The sequence below is a fragment of the Cetorhinus maximus genome, chromosome 2, assembly GCF_964194155.1.
Source record: "Cetorhinus maximus chromosome 2, sCetMax3.hap1.1, whole genome shotgun sequence".
In the NCBI taxonomy this organism is placed as follows: Eukaryota; Metazoa; Chordata; class Chondrichthyes; order Lamniformes; family Cetorhinidae; genus Cetorhinus; species Cetorhinus maximus.
In genome coordinates, this window is record NC_135880.1 from 69,357,400 (window position 1) to 69,383,043 (window position 25,644).

General features: G+C 46.4%; 1 protein-coding gene and 1 pseudogene across 1 annotated transcript in view; one reads left to right on the forward strand and one right to left on the reverse strand.

The window, feature by feature from the left end:
- LOC144695025 (solute carrier organic anion transporter family member 4C1-like) overlaps positions 1-25,644 on the reverse strand; it is a 197,330-nt gene that overhangs the window by 56,613 nt on the left and 115,073 nt on the right. The gene's annotated exons all lie outside the window — the stretch shown is intronic.
- On the forward strand, positions 4,146-4,351 carry LOC144671725 (small nucleolar RNA SNORA53; annotated as a pseudogene).

Below are 25,644 nucleotides of genomic sequence, written 5' to 3' on the forward strand. Positions count from 1 at the left end.
AATCCCCAACTCTGAGTCTCAACAAATGGCTCCCTAGCTCAGCAAAGAGCAAGCCTGCAGTTCTTTTCAATGCGTCCTGACTTCCAATGCTATACCACTGATTAAATTAAGTCGGCAGCCAGTATGCCAAAACCTGGGATGCTGGAACTTTGTAACAGTCTCGCATCGCCAACAACAAAAAATAGAGGTGAGCATGCTACTCAATCTTCTTCTTGCCACAGGAACACTCTTCTTCAACCTCAGAGACCTTCCCAATGGCCCAAACAGAAAAAGAAGAAAAGGCACCACCAAGCAGACAAATACCACTTTCGTCCACCTCGTAAGAAATGGTCAAGAGTAACAACAACCATGCACCGCCAAACCAGCCAGACCAACCAAGCGTGGTTTAACATCAAGCAATGGGAGAAACAGATGAAACCATACCCAAATGCCAACCTTCAAGCCAACAACAAGAACCAGAACCACCAGGGCTTACTACTCTCCCAACAGAACGGCGAACAAGATATGGAAGGATTATAAGGCCTCCAGACTGCCTGAACATCTAACTTCAAGGACTTGAAGAGTGGATCTGGGGTAGCAAGAATGTTGTTAATGTTAATACTGTAATAGCAATAGTGTTGGAATAACATTAAAGTTGTAACTATAAGGTAAATGCACAAGACTTATAACAATGTAAGACTTGAAATAAACTAAAGAAACTCTATATATATGGGATAAAGACTTGTGGGGACATGTAGTAACAGGGTCTAGTACATACAGGGTTCATGTAGGACTGAGTACAATACCACCCTTGCAGCAATGTAAGAAGGTACATGACCCAGAGCCAGGGTCTGTCTAGAGATGAACAGATGTGTAAAGATCTAGGGTAGAGTCAGCTCCATACCTGTATCCTCTAGTGTGTATATGTATAAAGTTATGAGTTGTTAATAAAGACTTGTTGTTAACATACTCAAGACTATGAAGCCTACATCATGGTGCACAAAGCAGGATTCTTCATCCACTTTGGATCTGGAAGTGGGACTTGACCATCAACAAAAAGCTGAAAGGTTACCTGTTTTATTTTTCAAACTAATTCTGATATTTTTGCCATGTTTTTGAGATCCATCGAAGCCCCAGACCAATAAAGTAACCCAGACCATGCTGGCGGCTGCTTTTGGCATTTCCCGTGTGGTACACCAAGCTGGATAGGATATGACCACAGCATAAGGTGCATGTATCAGCAGCATGAGGAAAGATCTGGTTCTGAGGTCAACCAGCTGGTTTACACACATTTCACAAACTTTGAGCTTGCATGTGCACACAACACCTTTGTTAAACATTCTCAGCTGAATCTCCAATCAGTTTTTATTATTCGTTCACAGGGTGTGGGCGTCGCTGGTTAGGCTAGCATTTATTGCCCATCTCTAAGTGCCCTTGAGAAGGTGGTGGTGGTAAGCTGCCTTCTTGAACCACTGCAGTCCATGCAGTATAGGTACAGCCACAATGCTGTTAGGGAGGGAGTTCTAGGCTTATGACCCAGCAACAGTGAAGGAATGGCAATATATTGCCAAGTCAGGTTGGTGAGTGGTGTGGAGGTGAACTTGCAGATGGTGGTATTCCTTTAAAACTGCTGCCCTTGTCCTTCTAGATAGTAGCGGCCGTTGGTTTGGAAAGTTCTGACTAAGAAGCCTTGGTGAGTTCCTGCAGTGCATCTTGTGGATGGTACACACTGCTGCCACTCTGTGTCAGTGGCAGAGGGAGTGAATGTTTGTGGATGTGGTGCCAATCAAGTAGGCTGGTTTGTCCTGGATGGCGTCAAGCTTCAAGTGTTGTGGGAGCTGCATTCATCCAGGCAAGTGGAGAGTATTCCATCACACTCCCTAACTTGTGCCTTGTAGATGGTGGACAGGCTTTGGGGAGTCAGGAGATGAGTTACTCCCTGCAGGATTCCTAACCCTGACCTGCTCTTACAGCGACAGTATTTATATGGCTAGTCCAGTTCAATTTCTGGTCAATGGTAACTCCCAGGATGTTGATAGTGGGGGATTCAGTGATGGTAATGCCATTGAATATCAAGGGCGATGGTTAGATTCTCACTTGTTGGAGATGATCATTGCCTGGCACTCATGTGGCACGAATGTTATTTGCCACTTGTCAGCCCAAGCCTGGATATTTTCCAGATCTTGTTGCTTTTGGACATGGACTGCTTCAGCTTTTGAGGAGTCGCGAATGGTGCTGAACATTGTGCAATCATCAGCAAACATCCCCACTTCTGACGTTATAATGGAAGGAAAGTCATTGATGAAGCAACTGAAGATGATTAGGCCTAGGACACTATCCTGAGGAACTCCTGCAGTGGTGTCTTGGAACTGAGATGATTGACCAACAACCACAACCATCTTCCTTTTTGCTAGGCATGACTCCAACTAGCAGAGAATTTTCCACCTGATTCCCACTGACTCAAGTTTTGTTAGGGCTCCTTGATGCCACGCTCAGTCAAATGCTGCCTTGATGTCAGGGGCAGTCATTCTCACCTCACCTCAGGAGTTCAGCTCTTTTGTCCATGTTTGAATCAAAACTGTTATGAGTTTAGGTGCTGAGTGGCCCTGGTGGAACCCAAACTGAACATCAGTGAGCAGGCTATTGCTGAGCAAGTGCCGCTTGATAGCACTGTTGATGACCCTTTCCATCACTTTACTGATGATTGAGAGTAGGTTGATGGGGCAGTTACTGGCTGGATTGGATTTGTCCTGCTTTTTCTGTCCAGGACGTACCTGGGCAATTTTCCACAACACCAGGTAGATGCTAGTGTTGTAGCTATACTGGAACAGCTTGACTAGGGGCACGGCAGGTTCTGGAGCACAAGTCTTCAGTACTATTGCCGGAACATTGTCAGGACCCATAGCCTTTGTAGTATCCAGTGTCTTCAGTTGTTTCTTGATATCACGTGAAATGAATTGATTTGGCTGAAGGTTGGCATCTGTGGTGCTGGGGACCTCCGGAGGAGGTCAGGATGGATCATCCACTCGGCGATATTTGTAGAGCTCCTCCTCCACTGAGTTGTTTAATTGTCCACGAGGAATCCCCCCACTAGTGTTATTTAAACTTGCAGGTGAGGTACTTTTGATATACTTCTGCTGTGGAAATTAGTGGAAGTGCTTTGGGGGTTTTGCGGGGAGCTGCTGCATACAATTATGTAGGCCAGAGCATTTGGTGGCTCAACTCATCATGAGATATGGGGGCTTTGATTGCCTCTGGTTCTGTAACCTGATTGGGAAATGTACTTGAGGCTGCAGACAAGGGAAGATCTGCAAAGCGGGGGGATGTGGAGGGCTCTGCACACAGGCTGTATCAGCCATGGACTTTTCAACATCACTTCTCTTACCTTTACTTAATCCAGGACTAATGCCTGAGGTGACATATGATCTACATGGAAGTGGTCACAGAACTGTGTCACTTCCTTCAACATGACCTGGAGTCTCCCACCAGTGCAAGAACCAAGCTGTCAATGGTCATAAAGGTCAGAGGGGCAGTGAACTTCTATGTATATGGATCTTTCTAGGTGGGAGCACCACTACACAATTAAAGTGAATGTGCCGTGGTGCTCCAAGTTACAAAAAGTCAGTTGCTCAGCTGCTTTCACACTGTTGATAGCAGCTGATTGTAAAACATCCTGCTAGAGATCTGGGAACAGGTACAGGATTTTCCGTTTGGCGTGCAGGGGGCGGGACCTACACGCCGAAGCGTAAAATGACACGCGGTGATTTTGGGCGAGCATCCTGACATCACCGCACACCATCACGATATTTCGGTGGGTGGGTGCATGACGATCTCCATTGCACGCTCGCCATTAATTAATGGGCCACTTAAGGCCCTTGAGGCTCCAATTGACGGGGATTTTGTGTTGCCCATGCGATCTTTGGCTCATCGCACAGGCACAACGGGCAGGACACATTTCTATAAATCTCATCCACGGGCGGGATAAGAGGGCTCAGTGGGGTCGCGATTCTACAGATTTAAAAGTTATTGAAACTTGCCTGTGTGAGCTGGAAAAGTTCAAAATGTGCACCAGCTGCTTGGACTGGACTCATAACCTTCAGGTCAGCACTTGTGAGGATTTGTCAGTGCCTGTAGGCTTCAGGAAGCCTCCCTGAGCCTGGGAATGGGAGGTGATCTCCACTGGAGGCACCACCTCTGAGGAGGGAGGGCTAGAAGGGGGACATTCATCAACTTGTGGTTGTGCAGTCAAAGGTGCTTGAGTCATAGGCACGTTAAAGTAATATACCTGCAAGGTAGCCCCTCAGTTCTGATGTGAACAACCTGTTACTCCAGGCTGTTGCTGCCATCAGGACTTTGCAGCTGTGTGGACACGTTTATCAAAATCCATCTGGATTAAATATTGCAATGAAATGCACATTCAGCATCCAGGCGAGCCACCTTTGGGAGGACAGGCACAGGCACAAGGGGTACAGGGCCAAGAGGTAATCCAAGGTGGAAGGGGCTGCAGAAGATACCACAATCCTGCTGCTAGAGTATACAGGCAGCGAAGCAGCTACCTCAATATGTCTGAGGTGCAAGCCGGAGGAGGCTCTGTCTGTCAAGGGAGACAGTCAACACTATCTGTCAGACGATTGGGCCAGAGATCTCAGCTAACTGTTTGGGTGGACACCCCATGCCCGTGTCTCTAAAGGTCGCAGCTGCCCTCAACTTCTATGCCCCTGGCTCCTTCCAGGGGTTGGTGGGTGATATTTGTGGTGTCTCCCAATCAGCTGTCCCTGCTTGTGTCAAGCAGGTCACAAACGCTCTGTTCAGGCCCGCATTGACCTTCATCCACTACCGCTGGGACCAGGCTAGCCAGACAGAGCGAGCTAGAGGCTTTGCACCCATTGCTGGCTTCCCCCGCATCCAGGGTGCAATAGACTGCACACATGTGGCTATCAAGGCGCCAACAGGTGAGCCTGGTGCCTTCCTCAACAGGGAGGGCTTCCACTCCATGAACGTGAAGATAGTGTGTGATCACAGGATGCTGATTCTACAAGTCTGTGCAAGGCACCCAGGTAGCTCCCATGACGCCTACATCCTCAGACACTCCCAGGTGCTGAGGCTCTTCAGTGCTCCAGCCCGGCTAGATGGATGGCTGCTGGGTGACAAGGGCTATCCCCTCAGAAGGTGGCTCATGACGCCTCTCTGCCATCGAAGAACAGAAGCTGAGCAGCGGTACAATACAAATCACGTCTCCACAAGGGCGGTGGTGGAGAGAATCATCGGTCTTCTCAAAATGCGCTTCCAATGCCTGGTCCGTTCCGGGAGCACATTCCAGTACCCCCCAGATCGAGTGTCCCTGATAGTGGTTGCATGCTGCGCTCTCCACAGGACGCTGTGGACGAAGAAGATGTAGACGGAGTGGCTGCGACTGAGCACGATGAGTCCAGCAGTGAGTCCGGTGATGTGAACGCACAGGGAAATGATGAGGGGGGACAGGCTGACCCGGCATGCTCCAGGGAGGCAGGGACACCCGGAACCCTCCAATCCAAGGAACCTTCAGCTAGCACAGCACATATGGGCCTTCAACACAAGCCTGGGCTGCAGCCTCCATACTGGAGACAGTAGTGCCAAATCTGTCAGGATAGGAGCATTGACGATGGGCCCAGTCAAAAAATGTCAATGACACACAAATCACTCATAACATCTCAGGAATCCATCCACCTGCCCAAGAAAAGGGGCGCCCCCAGCCATGTTAGACGATCTTAATTTAATGCTTTCACAATAGTCTCTTAACATAACACAAACAAAATGGTGTCGCACTGCAAACACAATCAGAAGGAGCTCATAGGGCTGAATTTTCCCCCCGTTGGGGGGAAGTTGATGGGCGGGCACGTACGGGCCCGCTTCCGATCGGCACCCCCGATCGGAGGCGAGCCACCATTTTACGTGGGCGGGCCAATTAAGGCCCGCCCAGCGTGACGTCAGCACAGAAGCGCTGTGCACTCCCTGTATGGGCGTAGGGGAATCCCAAAATCGACAGTGCGCTCTTCCGCGCATGCGCACGAAAGAGCGCACTCATCTCCCTGAGGCTAAGTGCAGCCTCAGGGGGATCATCTGTAAATATAAAAAAAACAAAAATAGAAAAATAAAATTTTCCTTATATGTCCCCTCATGTGACAATACATGAGTTGGGACATGTCCATAATTTTTACATAATCGTGGATGAGGTTTCATGTTTTTCTCCTTCCCGCCGGGGCTCCTGGCCTGCCCGCCGACCTTAAGGTTGGACGGGCAGGTCCTTTAATTACTTAATTGATCCTGTCAATGGCCTCAATTGGGCATGGACAGGTTGGCGGGCGCGCAGCTGATTTTGCTGTGCTCCCGCCTTCCTGAAAATTTAAATCGGGCGCGGTGACGTCAGGAGTTCCCCCCGACGTCACCGCGTGTCATTTTATGTGTCGGTGAGCGGGCCCCGCCCCCACTCGCCGACTCATAAAATTCTGCCCATAGGGGGGCCAACAAAAACCACCAGTGATGAACCCAGGGTGTGCCTAAGGTACCTTAATTTTACGTTTGCGGGTGCTATGTCTTTGTGGTGCCCTCTCGCTAGCACTGACATCTGAGGCAGCCTGCTCACTCTGCTGTCCTATTGGCGTCGATGACCTTGGTGGACATCCTCTGGCCCGTGGAGCCTGTGCTTGCCCTGCCTGGGAGGGAGCTGCCATCTCCGCAGCTGGCATCTCCCAGTTGTTGCAGCCTCATTGGGTGCCACAGTCACTGGCAGAGGGGTGGAGGAGCTGAAGGCCTCATCTGGAGTGCCCTGAGAGGCACCTGCAGAGACAACAGGCAGCTGCTCCGACGAGGTGAGGTCCGTTCGGCCCTCTCTGCTCACTGTCGAAATTGAACAGTGGAAATTTTAAAAAGGGAACAAGAGGGACACAACAAGGTTATGAAAATGATCACAAATGGTTCCATTTTGAGCACAGATTTTGTTATCGTAACGTGTTGCTTTCAGCTGTGGTAGGCACAATATGGTGTTATGGCTCATGGCTGCAGAGGGTAGTTTTTACCTCATAGAAGCCATCTATCACATTTGCCACTCCCTTCCATTTCCCATCCCACTGGGCCAAATTTCCTCTAAGTTTCCCTTGACTTAGTCTTGAACTTTAATCTTTCTGTGGTTTCTCTCCCACTTCCCCTCATGTCCTCTGCAAGTTTATCTTGCCCATGAGACCTAGCTCTTGCTCCCTCGACCCTATTCCCACTAAACTGTTGACCAACTAACCTCCTTTTCTGATCTCGATTTTAGCTGATATTGTTAATGATTCTCTCTTTTCTAGTATTGACCTTCTCTCCTTCAAATCTTCCATCATCACCCCTCTCCTCAAAAGAAGAATCTTTGACCCTCCATCCTTGCAAACTACCACCTATCTCCAACTTCCCTTTCCTCTCCAAAGTCTTCAAATGTCTTGTCACCTCCCAAACTCATGCCCATCTTCCCTGGAACGTTATGCATGAATCCCTCCAATCATGTTTCGACCCCTGACAAAGTACCAAAATGGCCCTTATCAAAGTTACAAAAAATGTTCTATATGACTGTGGCAAAGGCAAACTATCCCTCCTCATCCTTCTGGCTTTTCTAACGTCTTTGACATGGTTGACCACACCATCTTCTTCCAATTCTTCTCCAATGTCTTCCAGCTGGGTGAGACAGCATTCACTTGGTTCTATTCTTACCCATCTAATCATAGCCAGATTATCACACACAATATCTCTTCCTGCTCCTGTACCCATTATCTCTGGTTTCCCTCAACAATCTATCCTTGCCACTCCTATTCTTCATCTACATGCTGCCCCTCAGCAACATCATCTGAAAAGATAGCATCACAAATACTGACAACACCCAGTGCTACCTCATGGTGTGCTGAAAATTGCAACATACATTTTGTTCCTTGAAGCTACCATATGCATTTCTACCAGCAGAGGGACCCTGCAATAAGAGAAATATTTGTTCGTGCAGTTATAAATCTTAGATGTCTGGCTGTTTCTGTCCCAAGAACCTCACAATGACAATGAGGATGATGCAAAATATGAAGCGTTCCTTCCAGGTATGAATCTTTACGGAGAGTTTTGCCTACTTTCTGCAGATAAAGCAGCATTTTAAATTGGGGACTCAGACACACCCAGGCTGTATTAAATGCACACAATCTCAGAACTAAGAAGCAGGAAAACTTTGACAGAATTTTCATCACTATGTTGCTGATGAATATGGTATTATCTATGCCCATAATACCACCTTTTGATGTGCATTTAGAGTCATCTTCTGTATTCCCACGTTGGTAAAGGTAGCTGCGACATTCCAAAGGGGAAATGACAGGTTTTGCAATCACAGATAACGAAAGAAAAACGGCCATGCTCCTCCATTATGGCGGTGAAGAATTGGAAGATATTTCTGAGACACTTATGCCTGAGCAAAATTACCATGACTCAGCTAAAAATGCACTAATAACCTATTTCACCCCTAAGAAAAGTACAATATATGAAACAATTATCCTCTGACGCACTAAACAAGAAGCAAATAATATTGCATGTGTATGAGGCAACCAGCAACCAAATCTCTGCAACATTTGCAAGGCTTGACACCCTTCATAAAGCATGGTTCCTAAAATTTAACACAGTACTCCAACTGAGGTCTAACCAGTGTTTTACAAAAATTTAACATAGCTTCCTTTGCTTTTGTGCCCCATTCCTGATGAGCTATTCTGCCCAGCAGTAGCAAAGTTTATGTGGTGTTATCAACAGGTGTTGATGGGTGCCACTGAATACAAAGATTGATTTCCCCTCATACATTACCTGTCCTGACGCAGATTCTACTTCTGCAGTACGTAGAATATTTTCTCTCAACTATTCACCCAGCTTCCTCATTCCATTCCTTTGTTGAAGGTAAGAACTCTGTTGTGCATTTGTATGTTGTCTCATGAAGGGTGCTAGAGGCTTCTTTGGTTGAACAATAACTTTTTAAAATTCATTCATGGGATGTGGGCGTCGCTGGCCGGGCCAGCATTTATTGTCCATTCCTAATTGCCCTCAAGAAGGTGGTGGTGAGCTGCCTTCTTGAACTGCTACAGTCCCTGTGTTGTAGGTACACCCAATGCTGTTGAGGAGATAACACCTAACTATGTACATATATACATGATACATTCCGGAAAAGGTGCTATCTTCATGCCAACTTCTACCAGACTCACCACTACAATCTACTACTCCCATGTGACTCTCTCCATCATAATGTGGGTGGTACTGTTCCCCCAGACCCACGTTAACCTATACAGTCTCAGACACCTTAATACTACACCTCCCCCCAAGTCTTTACCCAAATGTGTTTACAATAATATTTGCATGCTACCCCTTCTCCCTCCAAGTCTCTGAGTTTACAGATTCAGATGGTCTGGAGGCTTTACGACTCTTCCGGATCTCATACTTTTCAAGTTTGGAGCAGTGGTAGTCTCAACTGCTTTGGGCTGAATTTGTTGGTCTGGAGTTGCAGTTGTAGTACTTGGTGTTTCAAATACTCGGGTGCCAACATCTGATTCACTTCTTGCACTCCTTAGTGCTGTATTTTTCTTTGTCGACAATCTGTCTTCCCCAGTTGGATACCATGGATCCCTCTCTTTCTGCAGGAAAGTTTGCTCCGTCCATTCATAGAGTGGGCTCGGGTTTCCTTTTTCTGTGAAGTTCACCAGGTTCTTCCTGGAAGTTGAAGGTTTACCACCCTTATGTTTGTATGTTCATCATCTTTGAGCTCAACCTGCAGAGTGGCTTCTAAAGCTGCACTCTGCTTCTTCATGTGCACTTGTGCCTCCCTGAGTTTTGTCTTGAGTTGGTGGTCACTTCTTTCCTACTCCAGGACCGACTTCATGTTGTGCGCGTGAACTTGAAGCTCCAGCTTTATTGCTGTAGGTTTTTCTGGTTCTGTGACAGCAACTGTTTGACTCTGAAGTTAGGGCTCAACCTACTGTTGCTGCTCCTTCTCCCCTGTATCTTCTGTGTTAAGTATGTTGGTGCTGATCTGGAGGCTTGGCTGGTATGACCAAAGAAGACTATTTTCTACCATCTTCAAAGGAGTTGGAATAACTGCCTCTGCAAAGAACGAAGACAATCCCAAATTGAAGTCCCAGTCGAGATCATCAGCACTGGTGATGCCTCCAATTCCGTGTAGATGACTACTGTGGTTGTTTTGATGTCTTATGCTGTTTTGAGGAAGCTGAGGGCAACACAGGCATCTCTGCTCAGAAGAAAAAAGGGTTGATTGTGGATGACATGCAGAATTTTGATTATTTGCTTGTTGCCATACTGGGGCGGCTCTTGAATCATGCCTATAACCAGTAGTTAGATTCCTCCAGAATCATATAGTGGTGTGTCTGTCATCCATAGCCAGAGGTCTTTTAGCCATGGTTCCTGATCTGACAGGACTGTCACACTGGCTCCTGTGTCTAACTTGAAATTCGTGAGGTGACCATTTACAGATATGTCAGCATTCCAAAATGTGAGTCTGGGATCTTTAATTTCTCCCAAGAAGCATTGTTGGACTTCCTCTTGGTGTGGCTCATCTACCTCACGGACTCGTTTGGGATCCTCCACATGTCTGAAGGTTTTGGGCTCACACATCTTTGCAAAGTGTCCCAGATAGTTGCTGTGAAAGCACAGCACAATGGGTGCTGGACACTGCTCACGGCTGTGAGGTCCTTTGGTGCTACTGTGTTGACATGGTCTGCTACCATCTTGTGTTTTGCTTGGTATTGCTTTCCTTGCCCTGGAGTCTCCTTGCTCTTTTGCTTCTTCATGAGCTGGACTGTAGGGGCTGCTCTATGGCACGGTTTAACTTCACCAGGCAAAATAGATAGGTTTTGCTGGGGACTTCTGATTGTCTCTCAATTTGGATCACCTTTTTCCCCAAGTCAGATCTTCTTTAGATTGGAGTACATACGAAAGAGTATCATTGGCCATTCCTACTAGTATTCGGTCTCTTATGAGCTCCGACTTAGGGTCACCACAGTTACAGCCTTCAGTCAATCTGAGTCTACGGGTTTCCTGGACTTTTGAACTCTCTTGTTAAATTTTGCTCACTCCAAAATTTTATTGCTTCTTAGGTTAAAGTAGGTCTCAAAGGACTTCATGACCTCTTCAAAGTTATCGGAGGATTCATTTGTTCCTTGTCTGGCAATAGTGTCGTCGGCTATTGGACCCACTGATTATAATAATGTATTCACTTGTTCAGCCTTTGTTTTCTTATTCAAGCCTGATACTGTCATATATCTTAAAAATCTTCTTCTCCATAAGACCCAATTTTGCATCTGGTCTTGCCTTTCCATCTGCTTTAATTTGTCTGGCAGTGTTGATTTCCATCCATATCCGCTTTCAGCATGGGGGAGTACCACTTTAATCCTTTCTTCTTTCTTCTCACACTTGTCGGGATTTGCCAGGATCCATCACAATTACAGAGCCATTTTAAACTTCAGCGATTCTGCAGAAAATCTTGCTATCTTCATTCTAACTTCGACCAGGCTCACCACTACACATACTACTCCCATGTCACTCACCACATCATAATGTGGGCGGTACTGTTTCCCCAGTACCGCATTAACCATTATGGTTCCGAACATCTTAATGCTCCAAACTCTAACCAAGCTATGATTCCAAAAGACTTGCAATTGTTCAGTTGTTCATACATGTGTGAACCTTGACAGTGTGTGCTAGCAGGCAGTTTGAAAACTGAGCTTGATCCTATCCTCATTGGATGTCTGCTCATCTGCACTTTCCAGCACAGGTTTTGCATAGTGAGTAGAAATGGGAACTCTGGCTGTTTGTTTCCCCCCACCTTCTTGTGCACAGGGCAGTGCTCCTGCTGCTACCGCAACTGGGATCATCTAACTCAGCACATGCAAGGAATCGAATCTTGGACTTGCATTGTTCAGTACCACACAGCAGTAAATTTTCTTTTAAGCTATCAGGGTTTTCTAACATAAATGGAGTTTTAACATTTTGTAAGTTTATCAGTATTTTCCTTTTGGCTGTCCCTCCTGTCTGCTTGCCTTTAAAATTTGCAGGACAATGAAGGCTGATATGGTGGGACTGTTACAAAATTAATCCTAATTATCATGACTTTCATTTGCTTCACTATTCCTCGTAGCACATCATCCTTTCTTTGTCTTAATTGGACTGGATTGTCAAGATGAAATGTCTCATCAGGAAGAGGAGGGGCAGGATACGAAATTGAATTCTAATGATTGATTGACACAATTTGGAAAATTAGCAAAGCAGGATGACCCAGTGGTGGAGGAGGAGGATAAAGTAGGCACAGTAGTTAGTCCTTCCGTATCCAATGCCAAAAATAGGAATGGAACATGCAAGCTGAAACATTGCTTTACAAAAGTCAGGGATGGCAAATGACTTTCAGACTTCATTTTATTTATTTTTAGAGCCAATGGAATTTTGTCAGGAATTATTAGCTTCTTACTATAAATGGTCACATTTTGATATCCCTTGACTTTTTTCACAACAGCAATTGATCACAGGGCTCTGTTCTGCAAAGGTAAGTTGACCAGTACATCAATCAGCACTGAAGACAGCAGCTGGTCACTGAGTGCAGCTAGGCCCAGAGGTTGGTGAGTGAGAAAATTTTCAGGGTCAATTTTAAAGATTAATCTCTTGCTAAAATCTAGTTTAGCTTGCATTTAGCATTTAACTATAACTTACTGTTAAAGTCAAGTTTATTTCCTTAATAATCAGGGATAAACAAGCTCCCTACAGGAAAGCAGCTAGCTAATTAGGTAGCTAGGTTGAACTAGATTCTCTAGCCAGTAGTGTTGACTCATCTCAGTAGAATTTCAGCGAATATAAATAGAGGTGGTCTTGCTAAACATACTAAGTAAGCCTTTACGAAGACAGCAGCTGATCACCGAGTGCACCTGATCTTTGACTTTGGGAATTTGTTGCAGTGAAGCAGGAGGTGCTATTCACTTCATTAGCTACCTTAACCTTTGAGTTTAAAAGAGAGTGTGGAAAGGGGCGGACCAGTTTAGAATAGCTAGGTGGCTATGGACTGAGAAAAAGTCAAAATGTGACGTCACAGGGAAACTGCTAAGTGATTTGTTGGTGAGTACTTTGCTCATTTATCTTTCAAAACTTGGGTAATTTAGTAGTAATTGTAAGGTTTTATTAGTAGTAGTAAGGTTTACTAGCAGTAGTAAAGCTTATTAGGCGCAGTAAGGTCTATATTTCTAGTCTCCAGGTTTAGAATAAATAGCCTATAAAGTAAAGTTAAGGCATGGCAGGGCAGCTCCAACATGTGGAATGCCCATCCTGTAACATGTGGAAAGTCGTGGATGTTTCAAGTGGCCTGGGCGGTCATATGTGCAGTAAGTGTCACCAGCTGCAGAAACTTGAGCTCTGAGTTTCAGAAAGCGTGTGATAGCTAGATTCACTATGGTGCATTCACAAGGCTGAGAACTGTGTGGATAGCACATTTGGGGAGATGGTCACGGGTGGCAGGTTATGAGAGTACAGGCAGAGAGGGAATGGGTGACTGCTAAATAGTCTAGGAGAGCCAGGCAGGTACTGCAAGAGTTCCTTGAGTCCAACTCACCCAATAGCCAGTTTTCTGCTTTGGATACCGGTGAGGTAATGGTTCCTCAGAGGATTGAACCAGAGCCAAGTCTTTGGCAGCACGGGTGGCTCAACTGCAGATGAGGGGAGGAAAAAGAGTGGAAGAGCAATAGTGGTAGGGGATTCAATAGCTAGGGGAGTCAATAGCTAGGGGAACAAACAGGCATTTCTGCGGTCATAGACATAACTCAAGGATGGAATGTTGCTTGCCTGGTGCCAGGGCCAAGGATGTCACTGAACGGCTGCAGGACATTCTGATGGGGGATAAAGAACAGCCACAGATCGTGGTCCACATCAGTGCCAATGACCTAGATGGAAAGAGCGATGAGGTCCTGAAAGCAGATTTTAGAGAGCTAGGAAAGAGATTGAGAAGCTAGACTTCAAAAGCACTAATCTCGGGATTATTCCAGTGACATGTGTTAGTGAGTACAGAAATAGGAAGATAGAACAATTGAACGCGTGGTTGGAAATATAGTGTATGAGGGAGGGCTTTAGATTTTTGAGGCACTGGGGCTGGTTCTAGGGCAGGTGGGACCTGTACAAGGTGGACAGGTTACACCTTAGCAGGATCAGGACCATTATCCTCACCAGGAGATTTGCAAGTGCTGTTAGGGAGCATTTAATTAACTTGGCGGGAGGATGGGATGGGAACCAGAGAGGGAATTCAGATAGGGGAGAAACAAACCTGGTAATGGGAAGAAGAAAAGTAGTAAGCGAAATTGAAACATAGCAGAAACAAAGGCCAGCATCAAATAGGGTCAGAAAATGTTTAAAAAGGCAAAATTAAAGGCACTCTATCTGAATACATGCAGCATTCACAACAAGGTAGGTGAATTGATGGCACAAATAGATGTAAATCTAATTGCCATTACGGAGACATGGCTGCAGGGTGACCAAGGCTGGGAACTGAATGTTCAAGGGTTTTCAACATTTAGGAAGGATAGGCAAAAAGGAAAAGGAGTTGGGGGTGGCACTGCTAATAAAGGATGAGATCAGTACATTAGTGAGACAGGATCTTAGATTAGAAGAGCAAGGTGTAGAATCAGTTTGTGTGGAGCTAGGAAACAGCGAACTTTGGTGGGAGCTATTTAAAGACCATCAAAAAGTAGTGGTAATCTAGGTCACAGTATAAATCAGCAAATTAGGGGTGCATGTAACAAAGGTAATACAGTAATCATGGGAAATTTCAATCTACATATAAACTGGGTAAACTTAATTAGCACTAATATTCTGGAGGACAAATTCTTGGAATGCATACAAGATGGTTTTCTAGAACAGTTTGTTGAGGAACCAACTAAAAAACAAGCTAATTTAGATATGGCATTGTGTAACGAGAAAGGGCTAATTAATAATCTTGTCGCAGAGAAGCTTTTAGGGAAGGCATGCTGGAATTTTACATTAAGTTTGAAAGTGATGTTAGTTCAACCGAAACTAAGATCTTAAATCTAAACAAAGGAAACTACTATGGTACAAGGGCAAATTGGCTGTGGTAGATTGGAAAACTATATTAAAAGGTATGACAGTAGGCATTAACACATGGTTTACAACAAATAAATATTCCTTAAGGCACAAAAACCCTTCAGCAAAAATGACCCAACCATGGCTAACAAGAGAAGTGAAAGATTGTATTCGTTCAAAGGAAGAGGCTTTTATGTTGCCAAAAAAAAGTAGTAAGCCTGAGGATTGGGAGTTTTTTAGAATTCAGCAAAGGAGGGCCAAGAAATTTATAAAGAGAAAATAGAATATGAGAGTAAGCTAGTGAGAAATATAAAAACAGACTGTAAAGCTTCTATAGGTATGTGATAAGGAAAAGATTAGCAAAGTCAAATTTGGGCCCATTAAAGCAGAGACAGAAGAATTTATAATGGATTAAAGAAATGGCAGAGAAACTAAACAAATACTTTGGGTGGAATTTTCCCCTCCTGCCTGCGGCAGGTTCGTGACAGGCAGTAGCAGAAAATTTGGAAAGAGGGCAAAAATTGGATTCCCACCACTGGAAAATAGTTTGCAATTTTCCCCTCACGTCTTTCATGGTGGATTGATGACGGGTCAGGTAGCCCTCTGATCAGTGTCGGGAATGCCATTTGCATTCATTGCCATCTTTTGAATGTTCATTAAATGGTTCACTAATGTCCTTTAGGGTAAGAAATCTGCTGTCCTTACCTGGTCTAGCCTATATGTGACTCCAGACCAACAGCAATGTGGTTGACTCTTAAATGCCTTCCGAACAAGGGCAAATAGGGATGGGCAATAAATGCTGGCCTAGCTAGCGGTGCCCACATCCCACAAACAAATTTTTAAAAACGCTACTTGCCACAATTAAATTCCACCTTCCAATTTTGTGTCATGCCAGCAGGAACTTACACACATTCAGGAATGAAACACATTTGAAAATGAGTGGCCTGCATTAATCAGCCCTCACTTTGCTTGTGACTTCGAGGTGAGTGCAACATTCAAAGCATACCTGCCACAGAGCTGCTCCAGTTTCGTAGCGATGGCAGCGGAATGCTACACTGTTGGGGGTATAGGGTTGGTCTGCTCCTAGTGGATGCCTCTGTACTCTGGGAGGACATCACTGTGCAGCAACTCTCAGCTAGGGCTGCATCTTCAAACAGGGACTAGCATTGCCACCATTGTGGGCGAGGAAGGGAGGAGTGGGGGTGGTGGGGGGGGTTGCTGTGGTGGTGCAGGAAGAAATACACACAAGGGACAATGGGGTATGAAGAAGTTGGAAGGGAGTAGGGGAGGGGTAACGGACACATGGGGTCAATGAGGTAGGAAGCGGTTGGAAAGGGATAGCGGGTAGAGGGAAGGGGAACAATGGCAGGCAGAGTGGAGACCGAGGGTGGGGGAACTGGAGCCCGACAAGGAAAACTGGAATGCAGACACACAAGGGGGTGAATGGGAATTAAATTATTTGAATGGGAGGGATGTACGCAGACTCCGGACAAGGAAGGGGGTGTATGTGTTAGTGTGGCACAAGAGGGATGGGTTGCACAGAGACTCATGGAGGAATGGGGTGCGGGGGAGGGAGACTGTGTTGCGATCAGTCATGAGGGAATGCGGGAGCTCACTGAAAGACAGTCGTAGTCCCTGGTCTGGGGCCAGTAGATCGAAGTGAGAGAGTAATTGAATTTTTCAAGGAGGTGACTAGTTGTGTAGATGAGGGTAGAGCAGTTGATGTAGTCTACATGGACTTCATTAAGGCTTTTGACAAGGTCCCGCATGGCAGAATGGTCAAGAAGGTAAGAGCCCGTGGGATCCAGAGCAATTTGGCAAATTGGACCCAAAATTGGCTTAGTGGCAGGAGGCAGAGGGTGATGGTCGAAGGTTGTTTTTACGATTGGAAGCCTGTGACCAGTGGTGTACCACAGGAATCGGAGCTGGGACCCTTGCTGTTTGTACTGTACATTAATGATTTAGATGTGAATATAGGAGGTATGATCAGTAAGTTCGGAGGTGACACGAAAACTGGTGATGTCATAAATAGTGAGGAGGAAAGTCTTAGATTATGGGACTATATAGATGGGCTGGTAAAATGGGCAGAGCAGTGGCAAACGGAATTTAATCCAGAGAAGTGTGAGGTGATGCATTTTGGGAGGATTAACATGACAAAGGAGTACACAATGAATGGTAGGACTTTAGGAAGCACAGAGAATCAGAGGTACCTTGGTGTACATGTCCATACAACATTTAAGAAGTACTTAGATGAGCACATGAAATGCCATCACATTGGCTACAGGCCAAGTGCTGGAAAATGGGATTAGAATAGATAGGTGCTTGATGGCAGGCATGGACGCGATGGGCCGAAGGGCCTGTTTCTGTGCTGTATAACTCTATGACTCTATGAGTAAAGGCAGTCCTGGGGCTCTGTGGACCACACAGTTTGGGTGAGAGAGTAAAGGCAGTCTTGAGACCCTGTGGGCCTCACAGTCAGAGCGAGAGAGTAAAGGCAGTCCTGGGGCTCTGTTGACCTCTCAGTCTGAGTGAAAGAGTAAAGGCAGTCCTGGGGTTTCGCAGGCCCTGCTAAGGGCTATGCGTGGCACGCACATCGTACTCCCAATCCAGGGAGGGGCAAGGCCTGTGTGCTGAACTGGGATAAGGCACAGCTTGGTGTGCATGGTGTGTTCACAGTCAGTGGTGATGGGCTTGTCTGGTTCGGTACTGGTCATGGTCAGGGGAGGCATCTGCAGGCTGTAGATGGAGCAAACATAATAAAGGGGAGGTACTGGAAACTCTCTGGGTGGAGGAGTCTCCTCTGAATGTGACCGTGCACATAGCCTCTAGCTGGGGAGTGGTGAGGTCCATGTGCGGCACGGGCAAGTCAACAGTGATACATTCAAGGGGAGGGCTAGAATGTCCACCACGACAACAACGGGTCCCAGTGTTACTGGGGGAGGCTGGAGAATAACCAGAGGGAGCTCTACCTGCACATCATGAGGTTCCAGGAAAATCGGAGGGATCCAAATACTGACAGGGGGAGGGTCAAAGCTGATCTCAAACTAAAAATGGAGCACCACCATCTTTAATCAACAAAATAATGGCGCAGTTTGAAATTGAAACTGGAAAAAATTCTGCACGGGGGGGTCAGAGGCAGTGTGGGAGGAGTGCACGGCTGGACTAAGAGGGTCTTTCAGGGGGCACTCTCAAACCTCTTAGAGTCGCAACATTGAAATAGAGTCAGAGCTGAGAGAAAAGAGGAAGACTTCCTTGAGAAGGTGCCAATGGAGCCAATGCCTTTTGGTGCGCATTAACTGATGAAGTTCCAGAATAAACGTGGAGGCTGAATCATCCTAGAGGGCTTCGAGAAACCAGAGCAGGCTGAGTGGAGCAATGGTCTGGAGGCAATGCAGAGAGCTCTGCAGATGGAGAAGAATGTGAACCAGAGTCTGTTGGATCTGCACAGGTTCTCCTCTGGGAACACTGACCCTCATCTCTGTGACTTCCTGGAGGCTCAGTACTTAGATGAGCAAGTGAAGAGGATCAAGAAGCTTGGCGATCACATCACCAACTTAAAGAGACGGGGAGCCCTTGAGAAAGACATGGGAGAGTACCTGTTTTTCAGGCTCACCCTGGGGGAGAGTGACTGAACTGACTGCAGGGGGCAAGCTTATTGTGTTTAGCTTCATATTTGTATAATTGAGTCCTTTTGACCTGACAGTTTATGGCGTTGTACAAGGAGATGTTGATACCTGGGTTCCTTTGTGGATGTACTGTCAATAAACTGCTCCACTGGGAAAAAAAACAAGAGACTGCAGGAGTTATTGCCTTCACAATACAATTGCTCCATTTCAGCATTAACATACAGGAATGTGAAAATTGGAAATGCAGGCAACTGTTAAGGAGACACAGCTGCTGCATATCTGCCAGATCATGAATGAAAGCCTCCAATATGATTTCTCCAGTTGGCATGGATACAGGCCAAAGGGCATCCAGTCATTGCTCAGGTGCAAATGAACCTTATGTATGCTAGATCAGAGATTGCACGAGTAAGTTTGATAAGGTGGCTCATTTTATTAATGCATTCAAACTTCTTTCAACCTCTGAGGGATTGAGATGTCAAGTATCAGGGTTGGCATCTTGTTAACTAGATCTGTGAGTTCATGCCTCAACTGCAAGGCTGTATCGACCACAAGGCTAGTAGCGTTGATACAGCTCTAGGGAATGACAGTGACTATCTGTTTGCGAGTGGGAGCTTTACTATTTTTCCCTGTTATCCATTAATCTGTTATATCTATCAGTCCACAGGGAGAAGGAGGAATAAAGCCTGGGCTCACTGCTGCCTTCTTGATGGTACTGATTGAATGGAGGAGGAGAAGGGCCTGGCACCGCCAAGTGTAGCTTCGAGAGGAGGCCTGAGAGTCAGGATCCAGGGGGGCCCCAGCAAGAACCAGAGAATGAGGGAGTTAGACCCATCCCAGGGAGGCGACTCACGCAACCAAGGGTCTACCAAAGAAGACTGTCCTATCTGAAGATGAGCAAGAGACAATGCCGCACACGTCTGCGCTTGTCAAGAGATGTAGTGGATCATACCTGCCACCTTCTGTGGGAGGATCTAACAGCCATGGATTGGGAGGACATCCCCTGCCAGTGGCCCTGAAGGTCAATGACGGGATCCACAGATGATCTGTGCAGGATCCCACAGGATGCAATCGATTGCACACCTGTGGCCTTGAGGGCTCCAAGGCAGCAGCCCCTGATGTTCATCAACAGGAAGGCGTTCCGCTCCCTGAATGTTCAACTGGTGTGCGATCATCAGATGCACATCATTCATGTTTGTGCCAGGTACCCTGGAAGTTCCCATGACTCATATATCCTGAGTCACTCCCAGGTGCCTCACATATTCGAAGGGTCTCAGTGAGCACAGAACTTGCTGTTTGCGGATAACAGGTACCCACTCAAACAATGGCTCATGACACCCATGCATGCCCTCACAGTGTCTCAGAGGAGAGGTACAACGCAGCGCAGAGCTCTACACGATCCATCATTGAGCACACAATTGGCATCCTGAAGACGTGCTTCCGATGTCTGGACCACTCCAGTGGGGCTCTGCAGTACTTGATGCAATCATCACCACCTTGATGAGAAACTTCAGTGGACACTGAGATGAGCGCATCTTTGGAGGGGTCATCATGGTGGCAGGTCTTGTGCTTTGGCACTACCAAAGAAGAAACGCAACTGCAGCTATCCCTCCAAGGCTGTTGAGCAGGTCCCACTCCATGTTGTCTCACAAGGAATGAAGGTTACAAGCGCATTCAGCACACACTTGCAATGAATATCTTGAGATGTCTCCCTGATATAACACAACGGTCCAGTAACTATCATGAGTCAGGTAGACATCAGATGGATGTGATCACTGAGTGGGAGGATGGCTTACTTTCGCAATAAGAAGGCACATACATGCATATGCACGTTGCTTTTAAATGAGACCATTCTCATGAACAGCAAGTGTATTTACAAATGCACAAGATATATACAGTGATTGAACACCTGTGACCCAGAAGTGATGTTAATATTTTTAATTTTCCTAGCCTGACTACTATGTCTAGGTGCAGCCCCAATATCCACAGCAGAGGTGGAGGCAGCCTGCTGACTGCTACGCCCTGTAATCTGTGATGACTTTGGCGGACGTCCTCTGGTGACCCGAGGCCTGATAAGGGTCTCCTGCTCAGGAGCAGATGCACCCTCCTCGGTATGACAAGCTGGAGTTGATGGTGTCAGAGGCTGAGAGGATTCAAAGCAGCTGGACATCCATGGAGTGTCCTATGTGGAGGCCCCCGGGGTAGCAGAAGAAATCCTCTCTGTGGGTGCCTGAGGAGAAGGGGTAACTGGAGGGAAGTCAAGGTGCCCCACCCTCCTCTCACCTAGTCACTGATGGATCCCACCAATAACTATAGCCATGGAATGCAGGTCCGAGCGCATATTTGGCAGAACCTGCTGGATCAAGGTCTCCAAGGTGGACACCACCCTTCCCATGGTGACTTCGAGGCACTCGCATGTCAGAGCCATGACATCAGACAGAACATGGATGGATTCCTCCATCCTTTCGTCTAGTCTGCTGAGTTTTTTTGTATTCATACACAGGATGTGAGCTTCGCTGGCTGGGCCAGCATTTATTGCCCATCCCTAGCTGCCCTTGAGAAGGTGGTGGTGAGTTGCCTTCTTGAACCACTATGATCCACATGTTGTAGGTACACCCACAGTGCTGTTAGGATGGGAGTTCCAGGATTTTGACCCAGCGACAGTGAAGGAATGGCACTATATTTCCAAGTCAGGATGGTGAGTGACTTGGAGGGGAACTTGCAGGTGGTGGTGTTCCCACTTATCTGCTGTCCTTGTCCTTCTAGATGATAATGGTCGTGGGTTTGGAAGGTGCTGTCGAAGGAGCCTTGATGAATTTCTGCAGTGCATCTTGTAGATGATACACACTGCTGCTACTGTGAGTCAGTGATGGAGAGATTGAATGTTTGTGGATGTGGTGCCAATCAAGCAGGTTGCTTTGTCCTGGATGGTGTCAAGCTTCTAAAGTGTTGTGGGAGCTGCGCTCGTCCGAGCAAGTGGGAAGTATTCCATCACACTCCTGACTTGTGCCTTGTAGATGGTGGACAGGCTTTGGGGAGTAAGGAGGTGAGTTACTCGTCGCACGATTCCTAGCCTCTGACCTGCTCTTGTAGCCACAGTATTTATATGGCTAGTCCAGTTCAGTTTCTGGTCAAAGGTAATCCCCAGGATGTTGATAGTGGGGGATTCAGTGATAGTAATTGAATATCAAGGGGTGATGGTTGGATTCTCTCTTGTTGAAGATAGTCATTGCCTGGCCCTTGTGTGGCGCGAATGTTACTTTCCACTTGTCAGCCCAAGCCTGGATATTGTCCAGGTCTTGCTGCATTTGGACATGGACTGCTTCAGTATCTGAGGAGTCACGAATGGTGCTGAACATTGTGCAATCATTAGCGAACATCCCCACTTCTGACCTTATGATGAAAGGAAGGACATTGATGAAACAGCTGAAGATGGTTGGGCCTAGGACGCTACCCTGAGGAACTCCTGCAATGATGTCCTGGAGCTGAGATGACTGACCTCCAACAACCACAACCATCTTCCTTTGTGCTGGGTATGACTCCAACCAGCAGAGAGTTTTCCACTGATTCCCATTGACTCCAGTTTTGCTAGGGCTTCTTGAAGCCACACTCTGTCAAATGTGGCCTTGATGTCAAGGGCAGTCACTCTCACCTCACCTTAGGGGTTCAGCTCTTTTGTTTGAACCAAGACTGTAATGAGGTCAGGAGCTGAGTGACCCTGGCGGAACCCAAACTGGGCGTCAGTGAGCAGGTTATTGCTAAGCAAGTGCCTCTTGATAGCACTGTTGATGACCCCTTCCACTACTTTACTGATGATCGAAGTGCCTCTTGCATCTCTGCCTGATGTTCCCCCGCCTGCCATTGCATCTCCGGCATTGTCTCGGCAGCCACTTGCAGAAGCTCATCAACGACTCAAACTCAGCGGGTGCCTGATCTCCAGCAGTCGTTTGAGTTCAGAGACCTGGGCTTTCACTGCCTCCGACTGCTGTGGAGAACTGTCAGTAAGGTTTCTCCAGGTGACCCCAAGGCTAACCTAGAAATATAAACCACCAAGGTGTGTGTCTCTGTGCTGGTGGAGCATGCATGTGAATGTAGTGACTGATCTTCCTTGGTTGGCTCCTCAGCATCCTCTTCTGAGGTGGGCTTTGAGCTGGGGCTTATGTTGGGCTTCCTGGTGTGCCTGGATATCCTGGTGCGTGTAAGACAGAGAAGATATATTTCATTCATAAACAGTCTAAATATAAGATTGTTTGTCACTCACTGTGGGTGTTAGGATGTGATCAACTCATAGAGGGCTTATCCGTGCTGAGTTGCTGGGAGAAACCAATCTCGCCTTCCCCATAGAAGCAATCCCTATTCTAGCCAGCCAGCTTGGCAGCATCCTCCCCGAAGCTAGTGAGCTCTAGATGTTGGCCGTCCCTCCTCCATTCTGGGATCTTTCCCTCCTCTCGTGGGCAAGCTTGGCCTGCATGAGACAAATGGATGGAATGTGACGAGAAAGGATAAAGCAGAGGTTGGGAAGTATGCATGCATCTTGTGTGTGGTGAGTGCTGCCCAGTAAGGGCTGAGGATGGAATTTGTGCAACATGATAGACGATATGGTGATGATTTGAAAGTACCCGTGAGACAATTAGTGCTGACATGTGTCCCCCCGCTAATATTGTGTGAGATTCCTGCACAGTGTAGCCCTTTAAGTGCATGATGGCATAATGAGAGTATGAGATTGGAGTGAGCAGAAGGTTGACTTACCCTCGCAGAGCAGATGAGATCATTCATCTTCTTCCTGGACTGTATTGTGTTCCAGGGCCAGTTGCCAGCTGAGCTGACCTCTGCAACCACCTCCCAAGCTGGCGAGATGAGGCTGGTGTGTCTCTCAGAGCCATCCAGCAGTACAGGACATCCCGGTGCTCGTGTACTCCTCTAATCAAAGCCTTGAGGGAGTCCTGGCTAAACCTCGGGGCAGCCGTCTTCTTCTGCTGCCGCGCAGACATCTCTACAGGCCCCCTCAGAACACCTGGGCCAGAGACAGTGAAATGTGTGTGCTCGGGTGGTGTTTAAATATTGCACCTGGACCATTAGGTAACAGTGGGGTGGACAAATCAGTTCCCAACCTGCCATGTGATTTGGAGGGATACTCACCTATGCATAATTAATTAGCTTCAGAGTGCAAAATCAGGTGTGATTTCCAGTCACTCTGACCAGCGGGAAACACACTGCAGAACCCACCTGCCATGGCACTTGGTTTCAAAAATGGAAAATTCTGCCTTTTGTGTCTATTTTCACAGATACAAAAAAACCTCCCAGAAATACTAGCAAACCAAGGGACTAGTGGGAATGAGGAACTGATAGAAATTATATGAGTAAAAAAGAAGAAATTAATGGGACTGAAAGTTGATAAATCCCCTGGAGCTGGTCATCTACATTCCATTGTGTTGAAAGAGGTGGCTGCAGAGATAGTGGATGCATTGGTGGTTATCTTCCTAAATTCTATAGGTTCTGGAATGGTTCCTGCAGGTTAAAAGGTAGCAAATGTAACCTCACTATTTAAGAAAGGAGGGAGAGAGAAAACGGAGAACTTCATACCTGTTAGCTTAACATCAGTATGAGGTAAAATGCTAGAATCTATTATAAAGGATGTGATAATTGAACACTTAGAAAATAATGGTAGTATTAGGCAAAGTCAATATGGATTTAATAAAGGGAACTCATGTTTGACAAATCTGTTGGAGTTTTTTGAGGACATAACTAGCAGAATAGATAAGGGGGAACCAGTGGATGTGTTGTTGGATTTTCAGAAGGCTTTCAATAAGGTCCTATACAAGAGGTTAGTAAACAAAATTAGAGCGTATGGAATTGGGGATAATATGCTGCCATGGATTGAGAATTGGTTAACAGACAGAAAACAGACAGTGGGAATAAACAGATCATTCTCAGTTTGGCAGGTTGTGACTCATGGGCTACTGCAAGAATCAATGCTTGGGCACCAGCTATTCACAATCTCTATCCATGATTTGGATGTGGGAACCAAATGTAATATTTCCAAGTTTGCTAATGACAAAAAAGTAGGTGGAAATGTGAGTTATGAGGAGGATGCAAAGAGGCTTCAAGAGGATTTAGACAGGGTAAGTGAGTGGGCAAGAGCATGGCAGATGGAATATAATGTGAAAAAATGTGAAGTTATCCACTTTGGAAGTAAAAGCAGAAATGCAGAGTATTTTTTGAATGGTGAGAGATTAGGAAGTGCTGATGTCCAAAGGGACCTGGATGTCCTTGTTCATCGGTTACTGAAAGCTAACATGCAAGTACAGCAAACAATTGGTAAGGCAAATAGTATATTGGTTTTTATTGCAAGAGGGTTTGCGTACAGGAGTAAAGAAGTCTTGCTGCAGTTGTATAGAGCCTTGGTGAGGCTGCACCTGGAGTACTGCATATAGTTTTGGTCTCCTTACCTCAGGAGGGATATACTTGCCATAGAGGGAGTGAAACAAAGGTTCACCAGACTGATTCCTAGGATGGCGGGATTGTCTTATGAGGAGAGATTGAGGAGGCTGGGCCTATATTCTCTAGAGTTTAGAAGAATGAAATGCGATCTCATTGAAACATACAAATTTCCTACAGGGCTCATTAGGGTATATACAGGCAGGAGGATGGGGGAGTCTTGAACCAGGGGACAGAGCTCCAGAATAAGAGGTCAGCCATTTAGGACTGAGCTGAGGAGGAATTTCTTTACTCAGAGGGTGGTAAATCTTTGGTATTCTCTATCCCAGAGGCTGTGGAGGCTCAGTCATTGAGTATGTTCAAGACAGAGATCGATAGATTTCTCAATAGTTAAAGACATCAAGGGATATTTGAATAGTGCGAGTAAATGGCGTTGAGATCAGCCTTGATCTAATTGAATGGCGGAGCAGGCTCGAGGGGCCGAATGACCTGCTCCTGC